This window comes from Globicephala melas, unplaced genomic scaffold (assembly GCF_963455315.2).
Source record: "Globicephala melas unplaced genomic scaffold, mGloMel1.2 SCAFFOLD_172, whole genome shotgun sequence".
NCBI lineage: Eukaryota > Metazoa > Chordata > Mammalia > Artiodactyla > Delphinidae > Globicephala > Globicephala melas.
The window spans coordinates 558,947-580,500 of NW_027207344.1; the positions used below are offsets into that span (position 1 = coordinate 558,947).

The following is a 21,554-nucleotide window of genomic DNA, read 5'->3' on the forward strand; positions in this document are numbered from 1 at the left end:
GCTGGGCGCCGGTGGGGGCGGCCAGGTGCAGGTCGAGGGGCTCGCGGGCCGAAAGGACGGCAACTGGGCCCGCGGCGGAGTCTGGGTCCGGGCCAGCCACCCCGGGAGCGTCTGGGGTGCGCCTGCCTTCCAGGGCCGCCTTCTGGCCGCCTGGCCGGCCGGGCCGGCGGGGAGCGACCCCGCCGGCGCGCGCCGTGGTGGGAGGGGCCTGAGGAGGTGGGGCCTGCAGCGGGGCCCGGCGGGGGCGGAGCCGGCGGCCCCCGCCGCGGGCGAGTAAAGGAGAAGGCGGGCGGAGCGGGAGGCAAAAAGCCTACAGCACCCGGTATTCCCAGGCGGTCTCCCATCCAAGTACTAACCAGGCCCGACCCTGCTTAGCTTCCGAGATCAGACGAGATCGGGCGCGTTCAGGGTGGTATGGCCGTAGACGGGGGCGGGGGGCCGCGGGCGGCCTCTTGAGGCCCAGTTTCGCTGGCGCTGGCGCCTTAACGCCAGCCTGGCGGCCGGCCCGCCCCGGCAGGGCCCCCTCGCCCGCCCAGGCAGGGGCAACGGAGGTCTCGGGTATCGGGCGGCGGCGGAGGGTTTGGCGACCACCTCCCAGCCCAGGGCGGCCGTGACCCAGCAAACCCTTCGGCGCTTGGCGCCCCGCCCAAGATCCCGCACGTCGCTCACAGGGACGTGGCCCCGGAGGCTTCAGGGCCCGGGGCCCGCGGTCCCTTGGGCATCGGCCCTGCCCGCCCACGCGGCCCTAGGCGCAGCCCGGCCGCAGCCCGGGCCGGCCCTCCTGCCCGACAGCAGCTGGCCCGAAGCCACCGGGAGCCACCATTGAGTCGCCACGGCCCCTCAGCCCCGGCAAGGCCACCCTTGCCCCCACACCCCCCGCCGAGCTCAGGACCCCGCCCCTGGTGGCCGGCAGGCCCGGGGAAGCGGCCCCTGCCCTCGATCCCGCTCCCGCACCCGGCCGCGGTGACACGCCAGAGGGGCGGGGTGGGGGGGGGCTTTTGTCGGAGGGAGCTGTGGAGGGACACACCGGCACACAGGTGGCGGCGCCGGGGTTGGGAGCCGGTGGGGGCGGCCAGGTGCAGGTCGAGGGGCTCGCGGGCCGAAAGGACGGCAACTGGGCCCGCGGCGGAGTCTGGGTCCGGGCCAGCCACCCCGGGAGCGTCTGGGGTGCGGCTGCCTTCCAGGGCCGCCTTCTGGCCGCCTGGCCGGCCGGGCCGGCGGGGAGCGACCCCGCCGGCGCGCGCCGTGGTGGGAGGGGCCTGAGGAGGTGGGGCCTGCAGCGGGGCCCGGCGGGGGCGGAGCCGGCGGCCCCCGCCGCGGGCGAGTAAAGGAGAAGGCGGGCGGAGCGGGAGGCAAAAAGCCTACAGCACCCGGTATTCCCAGGCGGTCTCCCATCCAAGTACTAACCAGGCCCGACCCTGCTTAGCTTCCGAGATCAGACGAGATCGGGCGCGTTCAGGGTGGTATGGCCGTAGACGGGGGCGGGGGGCCGCGGGCGGCCTCTTGAGGCCCAGTTTCGCTGGCGCTGGCGCCTTAACGCCAGCCTGGCGGCCGGCCCGCCCCGGCAGGGCCCCCTCGCCCGCCCAGGCAGGGGCAACGGAGGTCTCGGGTATCGGGCGGCGGCGGAGGGTTTGGCGACCACCTCCCAGCCCAGGGCGGCCGTGACCCAGCAAACCCTTCGGCGCTTGGCGCCCCGCCCAAGATCCCGCACGTCGCTCACAGGGACGTGGCCCCGGAGGCTTCAGGGCCCGGGGCCCGCGGTCCCTTGGGCATCGGCCCTGCCCGCCCACGCGGCCCTAGGCGCAGCCCGGCCGCAGCCCGGGCCGGCCCTCCTGCCCGACAGCAGCTGGCCCGAAGCCACCGGGAGCCACCATTGAGTCGCCACGGCCCCTCAGCCCCGGCAAGGCCACCCTTGCCCCCACACCCCCCGCCGAGCTCAGGACCCCGCCCCTGGTGGCCGGCAGGCCCGGGGAAGCGGCCCCTGCCCTCGATCCCGCTCCCGCACCCGGCCGCGGTGACACGCCAGAGGGGCGGGGTGGGGGGGGGCTTTTGTCGGAGGGAGCTGTGGAGGGACACACCGGCACACAGGTGGCGGCGCCGGGGCTGGGCGCCGGTGGGGGCGGCCAGGTGCAGGTCGAGGGGCTCGCGGGCCGAAAGGACGGCAACTGGGCCCGCGGCGGAGTCTGGGTCCGGGCCAGCCACCCCGGGAGCGTCTGGGGTGCGGCTGCCTTCCAGGGCCGCCTTCTGGCCGCCTGGCCGGCCGGGCCGGCGGGGAGCGACCCCGCCGGCGCGCGCCGTGGTGGGAGGGGCCTGAGGAGGTGGGGCCTGCAGCGGGGCCCGGCGGGGGCGGAGCCGGCGGCCCCCGCCGCGGGCGAGTAAAGGAGAAGGCGGGCGGAGCGGGAGGCAAAAAGCCTACAGCACCCGGTATTCCCAGGCGGTCTCCCATCCAAGTACTAACCAGGCCCGACCCTGCTTAGCTTCCGAGATCAGACGAGATCGGGCGCGTTCAGGGTGGTATGGCCGTAGACGGGGGCGGGGGGCCGCGGGCGGCCTCTTGAGGCCCAGTTTCGCTGGCGCTGGCGCCTTAACGCCAGCCTGGCGGCCGGCCCGCCCCGGCAGGGCCCCCTCGCCCGCCCAGGCAGGGGCAACGGAGGTCTCGGGTATCGGGCGGCGGCGGAGGGTTTGGCGACCACCTCCCAGCCCAGGGCGGCCGTGACCCAGCAAACCCTTCGGCGCTTGGCGCCCCGCCCAAGATCCCGCACGTCGCTCACAGGGACGTGGCCCCGGAGGCTTCAGGGCCCGGGGCCCGCGGTCCCTTGGGCATCGGCCCTGCCCGCCCACGCGGCCCTAGGCGCAGCCCGGCCGCAGCCCGGGCCGGCCCTCCTGCCCGACAGCAGCTGGCCCGAAGCCACCGGGAGCCACCATTGAGTCGCCACGGCCCCTCAGCCCCGGCAAGGCCACCCTTGCCCCCACACCCCCCGCCGAGCTCAGGACCCCGCCCCTGGTGGCCGGCAGGCCCGGGGAAGCGGCCCCTGCCCTCGATCCCGCTCCCGCACCCGGCCGCGGTGACACGCCAGAGGGGCGGGGTGGGGGGGGGCTTTTGTCGGAGGGAGCTGTGGAGGGACACACCGGCACACAGGTGGCGGCGCCGGGGCTGGGCGCCGGTGGGGGCGGCCAGGTGCAGGTCGAGGGGCTCGCGGGCCAAAAGGACGGCAACTGGGCCCATGGCGGAGTCTGGGTCTGGAGGGCTCTGAGCCTCCATCCGCTCTGTTGCCTCGGGTCTACCGGCCCGACGCCTGGTAGCGCGACACCCCACCGGCCCAGAGACGTAGCCTCCCCAGCTGTGCTCACAGCGAGTCCAACCGCAGCCTGCATCCCTCCACGGGACACTTGGATTACTCCCGCGATCCCCACGAGGTGCGGCACCCGGCGGCCGAATGGGCTGAGATCCTGCCCTTGCGGCGCCCTGTGGCCACCTCCGCCTCCCTCACGGTACTGGCCGAGGCCTCGGACCAGCGGGCCCCGGCTCCCAGCTCAGCGCTGCTCCTCCGCCCCTCTCACCTCCTGCCCGACGTCCAGGCTACCGAGCACCCTCCACCCCCGCCCACCTTCATGCCACTCAGCCGGAACCCGGGAGGCAATGCCAACTACCAGGTGTATGACAGTCTGGTGCTGAAGCGGCAACCGCAGGAGGGCCAAGCGCGGGCCAACTCGCTGCTACCTTCCACCTCGGCCTCCAGGCCCTCTCTGCACGGGAGCCAGACTGGGAAAATGAACTTACCAGCAGCAAGTGGGGGCAGGGGCAGGGGGCGGCAGGGCATGGAGAGAGGAATAAAGAGCGCCAGAGTCCAGGAAACATTGGTGGTCTGTGGCTTGGAAGCGCCACTCCTTCTGCCAGCCTGGGTCCCTGCGCTTGGCTTCCTGCAATAAGAAGCCAGTGTCCCCTTCTTGGCCTGAGGGTCCCTTTGGTTTAGTGGCCACAGTTCTGCCAGCAGGCCCCTCCTGGTCCTATACCATGCACTAAGTACATCTGCAGCTGCAGACTCCAAACCCCTGGTCTCTGGGCACCTCCTCTGTGTCTCAGCTGTCCCTGTCCACAGAGAGCCTCATACAAGAAGTTGCTTCCAAACTGGGAGGTTCCACATCTGGGCAGGTCCAGCTCCAGGCCCAGTGAAGGGCATGAAGAAGGCTGAGGCTCTGGACTCCAGCCAGGCCTTCAGCAGGCCTCTGAGGCCAAGGTCTTCCTAGTCTCAAGAGGGGCCAAGAGACGCAATGTGTCATTTGAACAAGTGAGTCAGCGGGCGGTGAGCGAATGAATGACCGCTCGAGGGGATGTATGCCGGCCACCGGGCCCTGTTTGACTGTCCAGGCTCAGCTTACCTGACCCTGGTTACCAGGGAATGCCACTCTGGGCCCTCCTTTTCATCCCCCTCCCTCACTGTGACCTCACCACCTGCCCCATTATGACCCAGTCTGGCTCCCAGTTAAAACTGGAGGGCAGAGGGCCCAGGCAGTCCTGGGACCAACGGCCATGGGTGAGCGAAACTACTACCGAGCCGAGCCGTTCACTGGCCCCATCCCCAGGAAATGCCAGGAGCAAGGATACTCAATTCTTCTGATCCCGGTCAGCTTCATCTTGCTCAACGTGGGGATCAACATGGTGACTATGGTCAGGGCAGGATCTGTGCAGCGCGGTTGGGGGAGCCCTGGGGTCTTGAAGGGGCTGAGGTGGGAGGGCTGCTGGGGTGTGACCGGGACAAGGGTTGGATTTCAGGGCTCACCCTGCTCCCGGCCTCCCCCCTCCCCTTCTTGCCTCAACTCTGGAGGCATCTGAAGAGATTCTTGCGGGCACTTTTCAATCGTATTTTCCACAAAGGTGAGTGGGCGCCGGCGTGGGTTCAGGGGATGTGGGCCTGTCCCCTTTCTTCTATCCCTGCCTTGATTCTCAGCCCCTCAGGAACCCAGGCCCTGACCCATCTCGCCTTTCCCCACAGACAAGCAAGCCAGCTGTGTAGGCACCCATCGCATGTGCATGCGCTGCTCCGTGGATCCCAAGAACCTGTGCTCAAGAGTTTCTTCCCACTTCTGCCATCGCCCAAGCTTCCTGCTCGGGCAGGTAAACCCACCTTGACTACTGCCTGCAGCGGGGCTCGGCGGGGGCGGAGCCGGCGGCCCCCCAGCCGCGGGCGAGTAAAGGAGAAGGCGGGCGGAGCGGGAGGCAAAAAGCCTACAGCACCCGGTATTCCCAGGCGGTCTCCCATCCAAGTACTAACCAGGCCCGACCCTGCTTAGCTTCCGAGATCAGACGAGATCGGGCGCGTTCAGGGTGGTATGGCCGTAGACGGGGGCGGGGGGCCGCGGGCGGCCTCTTGAGGCCCAGTTTCGCTGGCGCTGGCGCCTTAACGCCAGCCTGGCGGCCGGCCCGCCCCGGCAGGGCCCCCTCGCCCGCCCAGGCAGGGGCAACGGAGGTCTCGGGTATCGGGCGGCGGCGGAGGGTTTGGCGACCACCTCCCAGCCCAGGGCGGCCGTGACCCAGCAAACCCTTCGGCGCTTGGCGCCCCGCCCAAGATCCCGCACGTCGCTCACAGGGACGTGGCCCCGGAGGCTTCAGGGCCCGGGGCCCGCGGTCCCTTGGGCATCGGCCCTGCCCGCCCACGCGGCCCTAGGCGCAGCCCGGCCGCAGCCCGGGCCGGCCCTCCTGCCCGACAGCAGCTGGCCCGAAGCCACCGGGAGCCACCATTGAGTCGCCACGGCCCCTCAGCCCCGGCAAGGCCACCCTTGCCCCCACACCCCCCGCCGAGCTCAGGACCCCGCCCCTGGTGGCCGGCAGGCCCGGGGAAGCGGCCCCTGCCCTCGATCCCGCTCCCGCACCCGGCCGCGGTGACACGCCAGAGGGGCGGGGTGGGGGTGGGGCTTTTGTCGGAGGGAGCTGTGGAGGGACACACCGGCACACAGGTGGCGGCGCCGGGGCTGGGCGCCGGTGGGGGCGGCCAGGTGCAGGTCGAGGGGCTCGCGGGCCGAAAGGACGGCAACTGGGCCCATGGCGGAGTCTGGGTCTGGAGGGCTCTGAGCCTCCATCCGCTCTGGTGCCTCGGGTCTACCGGCCCGACGCCTGGTAGCGCGACACCCCACCGGCCCAGAGACGTAGCCTCCCCAGCTGTGCTCACAGCGAGTCCAACCGCAGCCTGCATCCCTCCACGGGACACTTGGATTACTCCCGCGATCCCCACGAAGTGCGGCACCCGGCGGCCGAATGGGCTGAGATCCTGCCCTCGCGGCGCCCTGTGGCCACCTCCGCCTCCCTCACGGTACTGGCCGAGGCCTCGGACCAGCGGGCCCCGGCTCCCAGCTCAGCGCTGCTCCTCCGCCCCTCTCACCTCCTGCCCGACGTCCAGGCTACCGAGCACCCTCCACCCCCGCCCACCTTCATGCCACTCAGCCGGAACCCGGGAGGCAATGCCAACTACCAGGTGTATGACAGTCTGGTGCTGAAGCGGCAACCGCAGGAGGGCCAAGCGCGGGCCAACTCGCTGCTACCTTCCACCTCGGCCTCCAGGCCCTCTCTGCACGGGAGCCAGACTGGGAAAATGAACTTACCAGCAGCAAGTGGGGGCAGGGGCAGGGGGCGGCAGGGCATGGAGAGAGGAATAAAGAGCGCCAGAGTCCAGGAAACATTGGTGGTCTGTGGCTTGGAAGCGCCACTCCTTCTGCCAGCCTGGGTCCCTGCGCTTGGCTTCCTGCAATAAGAAGCCAGTGTCCCCTTCTTGGCCTGAGGGTCCCTTTGGTTTAGTGGCCACAGTTCTGCCAGCAGGCCCCTCCTGGTCCTATACCATGCACTAAGTACATCTGCAGCTGCAGACTCCAAACCCCTGGTCTCTGGGCACCTCCTCTGTGTCTCAGCTGTCCCTGTCCACAGAGAGCCTCATACAAGAAGTTGCTTCCAAACTGGGAGGTTCCACATCTGGGCAGGTCCAGCTCCAGGCCCAGTGAAGGGCATGAAGAAGGCTGAGGCTCTGGACTCCAGCCAGGCCTTCAGCAGGCCTCTGAGGCCAAGGTCTTCCTAGTCTCAAGAGGGGCCAAGAGACGCAATGTGTCATTTGAACAAGTGAGTCAGCGGGCGGTGAGCGAATGAATGACCGCTCGAGGGGATGTATGCCGGCCACCGGGCCCTGTTTGACTGTCCAGGCTCAGCTTACCTGACCCTGGTTACCAGGGAATGCCACTCTGGGCCCTCCTTTTCATCCCCCTCCCTCACTGTGACCTCACCACCTGCCCCATTATGACCCAGTCTGGCTCCCAGTTAAAACTGGAGGGCAGAGGGCCCAGGCAGTCCTGGGACCAACGGCCATGGGTGAGCGAAACTACTACCGAGCCGAGCCGTTCACTGGCCCCATCCCCAGGAAATGCCAGGAGCAAGGATACTCAATTCTTCTGATCCCGGTCAGCTTCATCTTGCTCAACGTGGGGATCAACATGGTGACTATGGTCAGGGCAGGATCTGTGCAGCGCGGTTGGGGGAGCCCTGGGGTCTTGAAGGGGCTGAGGTGGGAGGGCTGCTGGGGTGTGACCGGGACAAGGGTTGGATTTCAGGGCTCACCCTGCTCCCGGCCTCCCCCCTCCCCTTCTTGCCTCAACTCTGGAGGCATCTGAAGAGATTCTTGCGGGCACTTTTCAATCGTATTTTCCACAAAGGTGAGTGGGCGCCGGCGTGGGTTCAGGGGATGTGGGCCTGTCCCCTTTCTTCTATCCCTGCCTTGATTCTCAGCCCCTCAGGAACCCAGGCCCTGACCCATCTCGCCTTTCCCCACAGACAAGCAAGCCAGCTGTGTAGGCACCCATCGCATGTGCATGCGCTGCTCCGTGGATCCCAAGAACCTGTGCTCAAGAGTTTCTTCCCACTTCTGCCATCGCCCAAGCTTCCTGCTCGGGCAGGTAAACCCACCTTGACTACTGCCTGCAGCGGGGCTCGGCGGGGGCGGAGCCGGCGGCCCCCCAGCCGCGGGCGAGTAAAGGAGAAGGCGGGCGGAGCGGGAGGCAAAAAGCCTACAGCACCCGGTATTCCCAGGCGGTCTCCCATCCAAGTACTAACCAGGCCCGACCCTGCTTAGCTTCCGAGATCAGACGAGATCGGGCGCGTTCAGGGTGGTATGGCCGTAGACGGGGGCGGGGGGCCGCGGGCGGCCTCTTGAGGCCCAGTTTCGCTGGCGCTGGCGCCTTAACGCCAGCCTGGCGGCCGGCCCGCCCCGGCAGGGCCCCCTCGCCCGCCCAGGCAGGGGCAACGGAGGTCTCGGGTATCGGGCGGCGGCGGAGGGTTTGGCGACCACCTCCCAGCCCAGGGCGGCCGTGACCCAGCAAACCCTTCGGCGCTTGGCGCCCCGCCCAAGATCCCGCACGTCGCTCACAGGGACGTGGCCCCGGAGGCTTCAGGGCCCGGGGCCCGCGGTCCCTTGGGCATCGGCCCTGCCCGCCCACGCGGCCCTAGGCGCAGCCCGGCCGCAGCCCGGGCCGGCCCTCCTGCCCGACAGCAGCTGGCCCGAAGCCACCGGGAGCCACCATTGAGTCGCCACGGCCCCTCAGCCCCGGCAAGGCCACCCTTGCCCCCACACCCCCCGCCGAGCTCAGGACCCCGCCCCTGGTGGCCGGCAGGCCCGGGGAAGCGGCCCCTGCCCTCGATCCCGCTCCCGCACCCGGCCGCGGTGACACGCCAGAGGGGCGGGGTGGGGGTGGGGCTTTTGTCGGAGGGAGCTGTGGAGGGACACACCGGCACACAGGTGGCGGCGCCGGGGCTGGGCGCCGGTGGGGGCGGCCAGGTGCAGGTCGAGGGGCTCGCGGGCCGAAAGGACGGCAACTGGGCCCATGGCGGAGTCTGGGTCTGGAGGGCTCTGAGCCTCCATCCGCTCTGGTGCCTCGGGTCTACCGGCCCGACGCCTGGTAGCGCGACACCCCACCGGCCCAGAGACGTAGCCTCCCCAGCTGTGCTCACAGCGAGTCCAACCGCAGCCTGCATCCCTCCACGGGACACTTGGATTACTCCCGCGATCCCCACGAAGTGCGGCACCCGGCGGCCGAATGGGCTGAGATCCTGCCCTCGCGGCGCCCTGTGGCCACCTCCGCCTCCCTCACGGTACTGGCCGAGGCCTCGGACCAGCGGGCCCCGGCTCCCAGCTCAGCGCTGCTCCTCCGCCCCTCTCACCTCCTGCCCGACGTCCAGGCTACCGAGCACCCTCCACCCCCGCCCACCTTCATGCCACTCAGCCGGAACCCGGGAGGCAATGCCAACTACCAGGTGTATGACAGTCTGGTGCTGAAGCGGCAACCGCAGGAGGGCCAAGCGCGGGCCAACTCGCTGCTACCTTCCACCTCGGCCTCCAGGCCCTCTCTGCACGGGAGCCAGACTGGGAAAATGAACTTACCAGCAGCAAGTGGGGGCAGGGGCAGGGGGCGGCAGGGCATGGAGAGAGGAATAAAGAGCGCCAGAGTCCAGGAAACATTGGTGGTCTGTGGCTTGGAAGCGCCACTCCTTCTGCCAGCCTGGGTCCCTGCGCTTGGCTTCCTGCAATAAGAAGCCAGTGTCCCCTTCTTGGCCTGAGGGTCCCTTTGGTTTAGTGGCCACAGTTCTGCCAGCAGGCCCCTCCTGGTCCTATACCATGCACTAAGTACATCTGCAGCTGCAGACTCCAAACCCCTGGTCTCTGGGCACCTCCTCTGTGTCTCAGCTGTCCCTGTCCACAGAGAGCCTCATACAAGAAGTTGCTTCCAAACTGGGAGGTTCCACATCTGGGCAGGTCCAGCTCCAGGCCCAGTGAAGGGCATGAAGAAGGCTGAGGCTCTGGACTCCAGCCAGGCCTTCAGCAGGCCTCTGAGGCCAAGGTCTTCCTAGTCTCAAGAGGGGCCAAGAGACGCAATGTGTCATTTGAACAAGTGAGTCAGCGGGCGGTGAGCGAATGAATGACCGCTCGAGGGGATGTATGCCGGCCACCGGGCCCTGTTTGACTGTCCAGGCTCAGCTTACCTGACCCTGGTTACCAGGGAATGCCACTCTGGGCCCTCCTTTTCATCCCCCTCCCTCACTGTGACCTCACCACCTGCCCCATTATGACCCAGTCTGGCTCCCAGTTAAAACTGGAGGGCAGAGGGCCCAGGCAGTCCTGGGACCAACGGCCATGGGTGAGCGAAACTACTACCGAGCCGAGCCGTTCACTGGCCCCATCCCCAGGAAATGCCAGGAGCAAGGATACTCAATTCTTCTGATCCCGGTCAGCTTCATCTTGCTCAACGTGGGGATCAACATGGTGACTATGGTCAGGGCAGGATCTGTGCAGCGCGGTTGGGGGAGCCCTGGGGTCTTGAAGGGGCTGAGGTGGGAGGGCTGCTGGGGTGTGACCGGGACAAGGGTTGGATTTCAGGGCTCACCCTGCTCCCGGCCTCCCCCCTCCCCTTCTTGCCTCAACTCTGGAGGCATCTGAAGAGATTCTTGCGGGCACTTTTCAATCGTATTTTCCACAAAGGTGAGTGGGCGCCGGCGTGGGTTCAGGGGATGTGGGCCTGTCCCCTTTCTTCTATCCCTGCCTTGATTCTCAGCCCCTCAGGAACCCAGGCCCTGACCCATCTCGCCTTTCCCCACAGACAAGCAAGCCAGCTGTGTAGGCACCCATCGCATGTGCATGCGCTGCTCCGTGGATCCCAAGAACCTGTGCTCAAGAGTTTCTTCCCACTTCTGCCATCGCCCAAGCTTCCTGCTCGGGCAGGTAAACCCACCTTGACTACTGCCTGCAGCGGGGCTCGGCGGGGGCGGAGCCGGCGGCCCCCCCGCCGCGGGCGAGTAAAGGAGAAGGCGGGCGGAGCGGGAGGCAAAAAGCCTACAGCACCCGGTATTCCCAGGCGGTCTCCCATCCAAGTACTAACCAGGCCCGACCCTGCTTAGCTTCCGAGATCAGACAAGATCGGGCGCGTTCAGGGTGGTATGGCCGTAGACGGGGGCGGGGGGCCGCGGGCGGCCTCTTGAGGCCCAGTTTCGCTGGCGCTGGCGCCTTAACGCCAGCCTGGCGGCCGGCCCGCCCCGGCAGGGCCCCCTCGCCCGCCCAGGCAGGGGCAACGGAGGTCTCGGGTATCGGGCGGCGGCGGAGGGTTTGGCGACCACCTCCCAGCCCAGGGCGGCCGTGACCCAGCAAACCCTTCGGCGCTTGGCGCCCCGCCCAAGATCCCGCACGTCGCTCACAGGGACGTGGCCCCGGAGGCTTCAGGGCCCGGGGCCCGCGGTCCCTTGGGCATCGGCCCTGCCCGCCCACGCGGCCCTAGGCGCAGCCCGGCCGCAGCCCGGGCCGGCCCTCCTGCCCGACAGCAGCTGGCCCGAAGCCACCGGGAGCCACCATTGAGTCGCCACGGCCCCTCAGCCCCGGCAAGGCCACCCTTGCCCCCACAGCCACCGCCGAGCTCAGGACCCCGCCCCTGGTGGCCGGCAGGCCCGGGGAAGCGGCCCCTGCCCTCGATCCCGCTCCCGCACCCGGCCGCGGTGACACGCCAGAGGGGCGGGGTGGGGGTGGGGCTTTTGTCGGAGGGAGCTGTGGAGGGACACACCGGCACACAGGTGGCGGCGCCGGGGCTGGGCGCCGGTGGGGGCGGCCAGGTGCAGGTCGAGGGGCTCGCGGGCCGAAAGGACGGCAACTGGGCCCATGGCGGAGTCTGGGTCTGGAGGGCTCTGAGCCTCCATCCGCTCTGGTGCCTCGGGTCTACCGGCCCGACGCCTGGTAGCGCGACACCCCACCGGCCCAGAGACGTAGCCTCCCCAGCTGTGCTCACAGCGAGTCCAACCGCAGCCTGCATCCCTCCACGGGACACTTGGATTACTCCCGCGATCCCCACGAAGTGCGGCACCCGGCGGCCGAATGGGCTGAGATCCTGCCCTCGCGGCGCCCTGTGGCCACCTCCGCCTCCCTCACGGTACTGGCCGAGGCCTCGGACCAGCGGGCCCCGGCTCCCAGCTCAGCGCTGCTCCTCCGCCCCTCTCACCTCCTGCCCGACGTCCAGGCTACCGAGCACCCTCCACCCCCGCCCACCTTCATGCCACTCAGCCGGAACCCGGGAGGCAATGCCAACTACCAGGTGTATGACAGTCTGGTGCTGAAGCGGCAACCGCAGGAGGGCCAAGCGCGGGCCAACTCGCTGCTACCTTCCACCTCGGCCTCCAGGCCCTCTCTGCACGGGAGCCAGACTGGGAAAATGAACTTACCAGCAGCAAGTGGGGGCAGGGGCAGGGGGCGGCAGGGCATGGAGAGAGGAATAAAGAGCGCCAGAGTCCAGGAAACATTGGTGGTCTGTGGCTTGGAAGCGCCACTCCTTCTGCCAGCCTGGGTCCCTGCGCTTGGCTTCCTGCAATAAGAAGCCAGTGTCCCCTTCTTGGCCTGAGGGTCCCTTTGGTTTAGTGGCCACAGTTCTGCCAGCAGGCCCCTCCTGGTCCTATACCATGCACTAAGTACATCTGCAGCTGCAGACTCCAAACCCCTGGTCTCTGGGCACCTCCTCTGTGTCTCAGCTGTCCCTGTCCACAGAGAGCCTCATACAAGAAGTTGCTTCCAAACTGGGAGGTTCCACATCTGGGCAGGTCCAGCTCCAGGCCCAGTGAAGGGCATGAAGAAGGCTGAGGCTCTGGACTCCAGCCAGGCCTTCAGCAGGCCTCTGAGGCCAAGGTCTTCCTAGTCTCAAGAGGGGCCAAGAGACGCAATGTGTCATTTGAACAAGTGAGTCAGCGGGCGGTGAGCGAATGAATGACCGCTCGAGGGGATGTATGCCGGCCACCGGGCCCTGTTTGACTGTCCAGGCTCAGCTTACCTGACCCTGGTTACCAGGGAATGCCACTCTGGGCCCTCCTTTTCATCCCCCTCCCTCACTGTGACCTCACCACCTGCCCCATTATGACCCAGTCTGGCTCCCAGTTAAAACTGGAGGGCAGAGGGCCCAGGCAGTCCTGGGACCAACGGCCATGGGTGAGCGAAACTACTACCGAGCCGAGCCGTTCACTGGCCCCATCCCCAGGAAATGCCAGGAGCAAGGATACTCAATTCTTCTGATCCCGGTCAGCTTCATCTTGCTCAACGTGGGGATCAACATGGTGACTATGGTCAGGGCAGGATCTGTGCAGCGCGGTTGGGGGAGCCCTGGGGTCTTGAAGGGGCTGAGGTGGGAGGGCTGCTGGGGTGTGACCGGGACAAGGGTTGGATTTCAGGGCTCACCCTGCTCCCGGCCTCCCCCCTCCCCTTCTTCCCTCAACTCTGGAGGCATCTGAAGAGATTCTTGCGGGCACTTTTCAATCGTATTTTCCACAAAGGTGAGTGGGCGCCGGCGTGGGTTCAGGGGATGTGGGCCTGTCCCCTTTCTTCTATCCCTGCCTTGATTCTCAGCCCCTCAGGAACCCAGGCCCTGACCCATCTCGCCTTTCCCCACAGACAAGCAAGCCAGCTGTGTAGGCACCCATCGCATGTGCATGCGCTGCTCCGTGGATCCCAAGAACCTGTGCTCAAGAGTTTCTTCCCACTTCTGCCATCGCCCAAGCTTCCTGCTCGGGCAGGTAAACCCACCTTGACTACTGCCTGCAGCGGGGCTCGGCGGGGGCGGAGCCGGCGGCCCCCCCGCCGCGGGCGAGTAAAGGAGAAGGCGGGCGGAGCGGGAGGCAAAAAGCCTACAGCACCCGGTATTCCCAGGCGGTCTCCCATCCAAGTACTAACCAGGCCCGACCCTGCTTAGCTTCCGAGATCAGACGAGATCGGGCGCGTTCAGGGTGGTATGGCCGTAGACGGGGGCGGGGGGCCGCGGGCGGCCTCTTGAGGCCCAGTTTCGCTGGCGCTGGCGCCTTAACGCCAGCCTGGCGGCCGGCCCGCCCCGGCAGGGCCCCCTCGCCCGCCCAGGCAGGGGCAACGGAGGTCTCGGGTATCGGGCGGCGGCGGAGGGTTTGGCGACCACCTCCCAGCCCAGGGCGGCCGTGACCCAGCAAACCCTTCGGCGCTTGGCGCCCCGCCCAAGATCCCGCACGTCGCTCACAGGGACGTGGCCCCGGAGGCTTCAGGGCCCGGGGCCCGCGGTCCCTTGGGCATCGGCCCTGCCCGCCCACGCGGCCCTAGGCGCAGCCCGGCCGCAGCCCGGGCCGGCCCTCCTGCCCGACAGCAGCTGGCCCGAAGCCACCGGGAGCCACCATTGAGTCGCCACGGCCCCTCAGCCCCGGCAAGGCCACCCTTGCCCCCACACCCCCCGCCGAGCTCAGGACCCCGCCCCTGGTGGCCGGCAGGCCCGGGGAAGCGGCCCCTGCCCTCGATCCCGCTCCCGCACCCGGCCGCGGTGACACGCCAGAGGGGCGGGGTGGGGGTGGGGCTTTTGTCGGAGGGAGCTGTGGAGGGACACACCGGCACACAGGTGGCGGCGCCGGGGCTGGGCGCCGGTGGGGGCGGCCAGGTGCAGGTCGAGGGGCTCGCGGGCCGAAAGGACGGCAACTGGGCCCATGGCGGAGTCTGGGTCTGGAGGGCTCTGAGCCTCCATCCGCTCTGGTGCCTCGGGTCTACCGGCCCGACGCCTGGTAGCGCGACACCCCACCGGCCCAGAGACGTAGCCTCCCCAGCTGTGCTCACAGCGAGTCCAACCGCAGCCTGCATCCCTCCACGGGACACTTGGATTACTCCCGCGATCCCCACGAGGTGCGGCACCCGGCGGCCGAATGGGCTGAGATCCTGCCCTTGCGGCGCCCTGTGGCCACCTCCGCCTCCCTCACGGTACTGGCCGAGGCCTCGGACCAGCGGGCCCCGGCTCCCAGCTCAGCGCTGCTCCTCCGCCCCTCTCACCTCCTGCCCGACGTCCAGGCTACCGAGCACCCTCCACCCCCGCCCACCTTCATGCCACTCAGCCGGAACCCGGGAGGCAATGCCAACTACCAGGTGTATGACAGTCTGGTGCTGAAGCGGCAACCGCAGGAGGGCCAAGCGCGGGCCAACTCGCTGCTACCTTCCACCTCGGCCTCCAGGCCCTCTCTGCACGGGAGCCAGACTGGGAAAATGAACTTACCAGCAGCAAGTGGGGGCAGGGGCAGGGGGCGGCAGGGCATGGAGAGAGGAATAAAGAGCGCCAGAGTCCAGGAAACATTGGTGGTCTGTGGCTTGGAAGCGCCACTCCTTCTGCCAGCCTGGGTCCCTGCGCTTGGCTTCCTGCAATAAGAAGCCAGTGTCCCCTTCTTGGCCTGAGGGTCCCTTTGGTTTAGTGGCCACAGTTCTGCCAGCAGGCCCCTCCTGGTCCTATACCATGCACTAAGTACATCTGCAGCTGCAGACTCCAAACCCCTGGTCTCTGGGCACCTCCTCTGTGTCTCAGCTGTCCCTGTCCACAGAGAGCCTCATACAAGAAGTTGCTTCCAAACTGGGAGGTTCCACATCTGGGCAGGTCCAGCTCCAGGCCCAGTGAAGGGCATGAAGAAGGCTGAGGCTCTGGACTCCAGCCAGGCCTTCAGCAGGCCTCTGAGGCCAAGGTCTTCCTAGTCTCAAGAGGGGCCAAGAGACGCAATGTGTCATTTGAACAAGTGAGTCAGCGGGCGGTGAGCGAATGAATGACCGCTCGAGGGGATGTATGCCGGCCACCGGGCCCTGTTTGACTGTCCAGGCTCAGCTTACCTGACCCTGGTTACCAGGGAATGCCACTCTGGGCCCTCCTTTTCATCCCCCTCCCTCACTGTGACCTCACCACCTGCCCCATTATGACCCAGTCTGGCTCCCAGTTAAAACTGGAGGGCAGAGGGCCCAGGCAGTCCTGGGACCAACGGCCATGGGTGAGCGAAACTACTACCGAGCCGAGCCGTTCACTGGCCCCATCCCCAGGAAATGCCAGGAGCAAGGATACTCAATTCTTCTGATCCCGGTCAGCTTCATCTTGCTCAACGTGGGGATCAACATGGTGACTATGGTCAGGGCAGGATCTGTGCAGCGCGGTTGGGGGAGCCCTGGGGTCTTGAAGGGGCTGAGGTGGGAGGGCTGCTGGGGTGTGACCGGGACAAGGGTTGGATTTCAGGGCTCACCCTGCTCCCGGCCTCCCCCCTCCCCTTCTTGCCTCAACTCTGGAGGCATCTGAAGAGATTCTTGCGGGCACTTTTCAATCGTATTTTCCACAAAGGTGAGTGGGCGCCGGCGTGGGTTCAGGGGATGTGGGCCTGTCCCCTTTCTTCTATCCCTGCCTTGATTCTCAGCCCCTCAGGAACCCAGGCCCTGACCCATCTCGCCTTTCCCCACAGACAAGCAAGCCAGCTGTGTAGGCACCCATCGCATGTGCATGCGCTGCTCCGTGGATCCCAAGAACCTGTGCTCAAGAGTTTCTTCCCACTTCTGCCATCGCCCAAGCTTCCTGCTCGGGCAGGTAAACCCACCTTGACTACTGCCTGCAGCGGGGCTCGGCGGGGGCGGAGCCGGCGGCCCCCCCGCCGCGGGCGAGTAAAGGAGAAGGCGGGCGGAGCGGGAGGCAAAAAGCCTACAGCACCCGGTATTCCCAGGCGGTCTCCCATCCAAGTACTAACCAGGCCCGACCCTGCTTAGCTTCCGAGATCAGACGAGATCGGGCGCGTTCAGGGTGGTATGGCCGTAGACGGGGGCGGGGGGCCGCGGGCGGCCTCTTGAGGCCCAGTTTCGCTGGCGCTGGCGCCTTAACGCCAGCCTGGCGGCCGGCCCGCCCCGGCAGGGCCCCCTCGCCCGCCCAGGCAGGGGCAACGGAGGTCTCGGGTATCGGGCGGCGGCGGAGGGTTTGGCGACCACCTCCCAGCCCAGGGCGGCCGTGACCCAGCAAACCCTTCGGCGCTTGGCGCCCCGCCCAAGATCCCGCACGTCGCTCACAGGGACGTGGCCCCGGAGGCTTCAGGGCCCGGGGCCCGCGGTCCCTTGGGCATCGGCCCTGCCCGCCCACGCGGCCCTAGGCGCAGCCCGGCCGCAGCCCGGGCCGGCCCTCCTGCCCGACAGCAGCTGGCCCGAAGCCACCGGGAGCCACCATTGAGTCGCCACGGCCCCTCAGCCCCGGCAAGGCCACCCTTGCCCCCACACCCCCCGCCGAGCTCAGGACCCCGCCCCTGGTGGCCGGCAGGCCCGGGGAAGCGGCCCCTGCCCTCGATCCCGCTCCCGCACCCGGCCGCGGTGACACGCCAGAGGGGCGGGGTGGGGGGGGGCTTTTGACGGAGGGAGCTGTGGAGGGACATACCGGCACACAGGTGGCGGCGCCGGGGCTGGGCGCCGGTGGGGGCGGCCAGGTGCAGGTCGAGGGGCTCGCGGGCCGAAAGGACGGCAACTGGGCCCATGGCGGAGTCTGGGTCTGGAGGGCTCTGAGCCTCCATCCGCTCTGTTGCCTCGGGTCTACCGGCCCGACGCCTGGTAGCGCGACACCCCACCGGCCCACAGACGTAGCCTCCCCAGCTGTGCTCACAGCGAGTCCAACCGCAGCCTGCATCCCTCCACGGGACACTTGGATTACTCCCGCGATCCCCACGAGGTGCGGCACCCGGCGGCCGAATGGGCTGAGATCCTGCCCTTGCGGCGCCCTGTGGCCACCTCCGCCTCCCTCACGGTACTGGCCGAGGCCTTGGACCAGCGGGCCCCGGCTCCCAGCTCAGCGCTGCTCCTCCGCCCCTCTCACCTCCTGCCCGACGTCCAGGCTACCGAGCACCCTCCACCCCCGCCCACCTTCATGCCACTCAGCCGGAACCCGGGAGGCAATGCCAACTACCAGGTGTATGACAGTCTGGTGCTGAAGCGGCAACCGCAGGAGGGCCAAGCGCGGGCCAACTCGCTGCTACCTTCCACCTCGGCCTCCAGGCCCTCTCTGCACGGGAGCCAGACTGGGAAAGTGAACTTACCAGCAGCAAATGGGGGCAGGGGCAGGGGGCGGCAGGGCATGGAGAGAGGAATAAAGAGCGCCAGAGTCCAGGAAACATTGGTGGTCTGTGGCTTGGAAGCGCCACTCCTTCTGCCAGCCTGGGTCCCTGCGCTTGGCTTCCTGCAATAAGAAGCCAGTGTCCCCTTCTTGGCCTGAGGGTCCCTTTGGTTTAGTGGCCACAGTTCTGCCAGCAGGCCCCTCCTGGTCCTATACCATGCACTAAGTACATCTGCAGCTGCAGACTCCAAACCCCTGGTCTCTGGGCACCTCCTCTGTGTCTCAGCTGTCCCTGTCCACAGAGAGCCTCATACAAGAAGTTGCTTCCAAACTGGGAGGTTCCACATCTGGGCAGGTCCAGCTCCAGGCCCAGTGAAGGGCATGAAGAAGGCTGAGGCTCTGGACTCCAGCCAGGCCTTCAGCAGGCCTCTGAGGCCAAGGTCTTCCTAGTCTCAAGAGGGGCCAAGAGACGCAATGTGTCATTTGAACAAGTGAGTCAGCGGGCGGTGAGCGAATGAATGACCGCTCGAGGGGATGTATGCCGGCCACCGGGCCCTGTTTGACTGTCCAGGCTCAGCTTACCTGACCCTGGTTACCAGGGAATGCCACTCTGGGCCCTCCTTTTCATCCCCCTCCCTCACTGTGACCTCACCACCTGCCCCATTATGACCCAGTCTGGCTCCCAGTTAAAACTGGAGGGCAGAGGGCCCAGGCAGTCCTGGGACCAACGGCCATGGGTGAGCGAAACTACTACCGAGCCGAGCCGTTCACTGGCCCCATCCCCAGGAAATGCCAGGAGCAAGGATACTCAATTCTTCTGATCCCGGTCAGCTTCATCTTGCTCAACGTGGGGATCAACATGGTGACTATGGTCAGGGCAGGATCTGTGCAGCGCGGTTGGGGGAGCCCTGGGGTCTTGAAGGGGCTGAGGTGGGAGGGCTGCTGGGGTGTGACCGGGACAAGGGTTGGATTTCAGGGCTCACCCTGCTCCCGGCCTCCCCCCTCCCCTTCTTGCCTCAACTCTGGAGGCATCTGAAGAGATTCTTGCGGGCACTTTTCAATCGTATTTTCCACAAAGGTGAGTGGGCGCCGGCGTGGGTTCAGGGGATGTGGGCCTGTCCCCTTTCTTCTATCCCTGCTTTGATTCTCAGCCCCTCAGGAACCCAGGCCCTGACCCATCTCGCCTTTCCCCACAGACAAGCAAGCCAGCTGTGTAGGCACCCATCGCATGTGCATGCGCTGCTCCGTGGATCCCAAGAACCTGTGCTCAAGAGTTTCTTCCCACTTCTGCCATCGCCCAAGCTTCCTGCTCGGGCAGGTAAACCCACCTTGACTACTGCCTGCAGCGGGGCTCGGCGGGGGCGGAGCCGGCGGCCCCCCCGCCGCGGGCGAGTAAAGGAGAAGGCGGGCGGAGCGGGAGGCAAAAAGCCTACAGCACCCGGTATTCCCAGGCGGTCTCCCATCCAAGTACTAACCAGGCCCGACCCTGCTTAGCTTCCGAGATCAGACGAGATCGGGCGCGTTCAGGGTGGTATGGCCGTAGACGGGGGCGGGGGGCCGCGGGCGGCCTCTTGAGGCCCAGTTTCGCTGGCGCTGGCGCCTTAACGCCAGCCTGGCGGCCGGCCCGCCCCGGCAGGGCCCCCTCGCCCGCCCAGGCAGGGGCAACGGAGGTCTCGGGTATCGGGCGGCGGCGGAGGGTTTGGCGACCACCTCCCAGCCCAGGGCGGCCGTGACCCAGCAAACCCTTCGGCGCTTGGCGCCCCGCCCAAGATCCCGCACGTCGCTCACAGGGACGTGGCCCCGGAGGCTTCAGGGCCCGGGGCCCGCGGTCCCTTGGGCATCGGCCCTGCCCGCCCACGCGGCCCTAGGCGCAGCCCGGCCGCAGCCCGGGCCGGCCCTCCTGCCCGACAGCAGCTGGCCCGAAGCCACCGGGAGCCACCATTGAGTCGCCACGGCCCCTCAGCCCCGGCAAGGCCACCCTTGCCCCCACACCCCCCGCCGAGCTCAGGACCCCGCCCCTGGTGGCCGGCAGGCCCGGGGAAGCGGCCCCTGCCCTCGATCCCGCTCCCGCACCCGGCCGCGGTGACACGCCAGAGGGGCGGGGTGGGGGGGGGCTTTTGACGGAGGGAGCTGTGGAGGGACATACCGGCACACAGGTGGCGGCGCCGGGGCTGGGCGCCGGTGGGGGCGGCCAGGTGCAGGTCGAGGGGCTCGCGGGCCGAAAGGACGGCAACTGGGCCCATGGCGGAGTCTGGGTCTGGAGGGCTCTGAGCCTCCATCCGCTCTGTTGCCTCGGGTCTACCGGCCCGACGCCTGGTAGCGCGACACCCCACCGGCCCACAGACGTAGCCTCCCCAGCTGTGCTCACAGCGAGTCCAACCGCAGCCTGCATCCCTCCACGGGACACTTGGATTACTCCCGCGATCCCCACGAGGTGCGGCACCCGGCGGCCGAATGGGCTGAGATCCTGCCCTTGCGGCGCCCTGTGGCCACCTCCGCCTCCCTCACGGTACTGGCCGAGGCCTTGGACCAGCGGGCCCCGGCTCCCAGCTCAGCGCTGCTCCTCCGCCCCTCTCACCTCCTGCCCGACGTCCAGGCTACCGAGCACCCTCCACCCCCGCCCACCTTCATGCCACTCAGCCGGAACCCGGGAGGCAATGCCAACTACCAGGTGTATGACAGTCTGGTGCTGAAGCGGCAACCGCAGGAGGGCCAAGCGCGGGCCAACTCGCTGCTACCTTCCACCTCGGCCTCCAGGCCCTCTCTGCACGGGAGCCAGACTGGGAAAGTGAACTTACCAGCAGCAAGTGGGGGCAGGGGCAGGGGGCGGCAGGGCATGGAGAGAGGAATAAAGAGCGCCAGAGTCCAGGAAACATTGGTGGTCTGTGGCTTGGAAGCACCACTCCTTCTGCCAGCCTGGGTCCCTGCGCTTGGCTTCCTGCAATAAGAAGCCAGTGTCCCCTTCTTGGCCTGAGGGTCCCTTTGGTTTAGTGGCCACAGTTCTGCCAGCAGGCCCCTCCTGGTCCTATACCATGCACTAAGTACATCTGCAGCTGCAGACTCCAAACCCCTGGTCTCTGGGCACCTCCTCTGTGTCTCAGCTGTCCCTGTCCACAGAGAGCCTCATACAAGAAGTTGCTTCCAAACTGGGAGGTTCCACATCTGGGCAGGTCCAGCTCCAGGCCCAGTGAAGGGCATGAAGAAGGCTGAGGCTCTGGACTCCAGCCAGGCCTTCAGCAGGCCTCTGAGGCCAAGGTCTTCCTAGTCTCAAGAGGGGCCAAGAGACGCAATGTGTCATTTGAACAAGTGAGTCAGCGGGCGGTGAGCGAATGAATGACCGCTCGAGGGGATGTATGCCGGCCACCGGGCCCTGTTTGACTGTCCAGGCTCAGCTTACCTGACCCTGGTTACCAGGGAATGCCACTCTGGGCCCTCCTTTTCATCCCCCTCCCTCACTGTGACCTCACCACCTGCCCCATTATGACCCAGTCTGGCTCCCAGTTAAAACTGGAGGGCAGAGGGCCCAGGCAGTCCTGGGACCAACGGCCATGGGTGAGCGAAACTACTACCGAGCCGAGCCGTTCACTGGCCCCATCCCCAGGAAATGCCAGGAGCAAGGATACTCAATTCTTCTGATCCCGGTCAGCTTCATCTTGCTCAACGTGGGGATCAACATG

General features: G+C 67.6%; 9 non-coding genes across 9 annotated transcripts; all 9 read right to left on the reverse strand.

Moving 5' to 3' along the window:
- Positions 1-307: 307 nt before the first annotated feature.
- Positions 308-426, reverse strand: LOC132596313 (5S ribosomal RNA). The gene has a single exon (XR_009562412.1). It is a non-coding gene; the product is annotated as a 5S ribosomal RNA (ribosomal RNA).
- Positions 427-1,358: 932 nt separating this feature from the next.
- LOC132596314 (5S ribosomal RNA) lies at positions 1,359-1,477 on the reverse strand. Its single transcript, XR_009562413.1, has one exon. It is a non-coding gene; the product is annotated as a 5S ribosomal RNA (ribosomal RNA).
- A 932-nt stretch (positions 1,478-2,409) lies between these two features.
- LOC132596315 (5S ribosomal RNA) lies at positions 2,410-2,528 on the reverse strand. Its single transcript, XR_009562414.1, has one exon. It is a non-coding gene; the product is annotated as a 5S ribosomal RNA (ribosomal RNA).
- Positions 2,529-5,224: 2,696 nt separating this feature from the next.
- LOC132596316 (5S ribosomal RNA) lies at positions 5,225-5,343 on the reverse strand. Its single transcript, XR_009562415.1, has one exon. It is a non-coding gene; the product is annotated as a 5S ribosomal RNA (ribosomal RNA).
- A 2,697-nt stretch (positions 5,344-8,040) lies between these two features.
- On the reverse strand, positions 8,041-8,159 carry LOC132596317 (5S ribosomal RNA). The gene has a single exon (XR_009562416.1). It is a non-coding gene; the product is annotated as a 5S ribosomal RNA (ribosomal RNA).
- A 2,697-nt stretch (positions 8,160-10,856) lies between these two features.
- Positions 10,857-10,975, reverse strand: LOC132596327 (5S ribosomal RNA). Its single transcript, XR_009562426.1, has one exon. It is a non-coding gene; the product is annotated as a 5S ribosomal RNA (ribosomal RNA).
- Positions 10,976-13,672: 2,697 nt separating this feature from the next.
- Positions 13,673-13,791, reverse strand: LOC132596318 (5S ribosomal RNA). Its single transcript, XR_009562417.1, has one exon. It is a non-coding gene; the product is annotated as a 5S ribosomal RNA (ribosomal RNA).
- A 2,697-nt stretch (positions 13,792-16,488) lies between these two features.
- Positions 16,489-16,607, reverse strand: LOC132596319 (5S ribosomal RNA). The gene has a single exon (XR_009562418.1). It is a non-coding gene; the product is annotated as a 5S ribosomal RNA (ribosomal RNA).
- Positions 16,608-19,303: 2,696 nt separating this feature from the next.
- Positions 19,304-19,422, reverse strand: LOC132596320 (5S ribosomal RNA). Its single transcript, XR_009562419.1, has one exon. It is a non-coding gene; the product is annotated as a 5S ribosomal RNA (ribosomal RNA).
- Positions 19,423-21,554: the final 2,132 nt, after the last annotated feature.